At 33.0% G+C, this 1,356-nt stretch overlaps 1 long non-coding RNA gene across 1 annotated transcript; it reads left to right on the top strand.

Annotated features, from left to right (window-relative positions):
- The first annotated feature begins 219 nt into the window (after positions 1-219).
- LOC110902430 lies at positions 220-869 on the top strand. The gene is made up of 2 exons (XR_002571105.2): positions 220-633; positions 720-869. It is a non-coding gene; the product is annotated as an uncharacterized LOC110902430 (long non-coding RNA).
- Positions 870-1,356: the final 487 nt, after the last annotated feature.

The raw sequence follows: 1,356 nt of genomic DNA, 5'->3' as shown, positions 1-1,356 counted from the left end.
AAAGTTAATGGGTTTGTATATGCAATTTTTATTTTTTAAATTAAATAGATGAAATTATAATAGTACCCTCATATGCCTTGCACATGACTATATTTAACCAAAAATTCTAACTGGGTTTGGCCTAAATGACATAACATGCAAGATTTTGGAAGGTTAAGAACACCGCCTATAAACTTTTGGAAAAAAAAGACAGCGCCTGCAATTTAGTGTAAACGTAAAGGACAAAATTTGCAATTTACTCTTACTATTATAAGTTGTTTTACTACCACTACAAAGGCCAAAAAAAGAAAAAAAAATAATAAAGCAAAATAAAGCATCATACATATTTTTGCTTGTATATAAACCAACAAACCGTGTTACCCTACTACCTCCATTTCACCATCAATTTTCACTCGCAATTCAATCACAATGTCTCTGCCTCCCAAAAGAGGAAAGATCACTGATCAAGTGTTCACCGAATTTCACCGTGACATTGCTTCTGCAGCCACCAAAGTTCTAAACGCTTTTGGTAACAACGCTATAACTACCAGAGGCAACGGCAACAGTGGTCGTGGAGATGCCGGTGGTTGTGGACTCTTCGGATCTCCGAATGCCAACAATGGTCCGTGATCTATGAATATTAGTTTTTAACGGGTAATAAACTACACCTTTGAGTCTTCTCCATGCCTTTTACCATAACCCAAGTGGCTATGAATAATATTTTGTATTTAGAGTTGCAGATATATTATGAAGAATAATTGAATATGATGGTGAAGAATGATCTGCTTGTGGGCTTGTAGCGTACGGACTGTGTAACTTGTGTGGTCATGGTTTTTGGAATTTGCTAATTTTCGGAACTACGAATATGTGTAATTTTCTTTGCTTCTATAGTTGCAATCTTATAAATATATATATATATATATATATATATATATATATATATTTCTTAATTGGTAGGTTTGAAGGTAGTCATGAGGACGAGATAAATATATATTTAAATATATATAGGGTTAGGATCGTGTGAGAAGCACTATGCTAATTGAGAAACTTGAGAAGCATTCTGGACCACACATTTTCCCTAAGCTTTTCGTAATATACACATATGTATAGTTTAAAATTGACTATATACATATGTGTATAATTCAAGATTTGACAATATACATATATGTATAGTCAATTTTAAACTATACATATATGTATATTACGAAAAGGTTAGGGAAATGTGTGGTCCAGAATGCTTCTCAAGTTTCTCAAACAGGGTGGACTTCTCTTAGGATCCCTACCCAATATATATATATATATATATATTATTCTTAATTGGTAGGTTTGAAGGTAGTCATGAGGACGAGTTTTCTGGATTTGATAGATAACTGGTGG

The sequence above is a fragment of the Helianthus annuus genome, chromosome 13, assembly GCF_002127325.2.
Source record: "Helianthus annuus cultivar XRQ/B chromosome 13, HanXRQr2.0-SUNRISE, whole genome shotgun sequence".
Lineage (NCBI taxonomy): Eukaryota > Viridiplantae > Streptophyta > Magnoliopsida > Asterales > Asteraceae > Helianthus > Helianthus annuus.
This window is presented reverse-complemented; position numbering and strand designations above follow the sequence as displayed.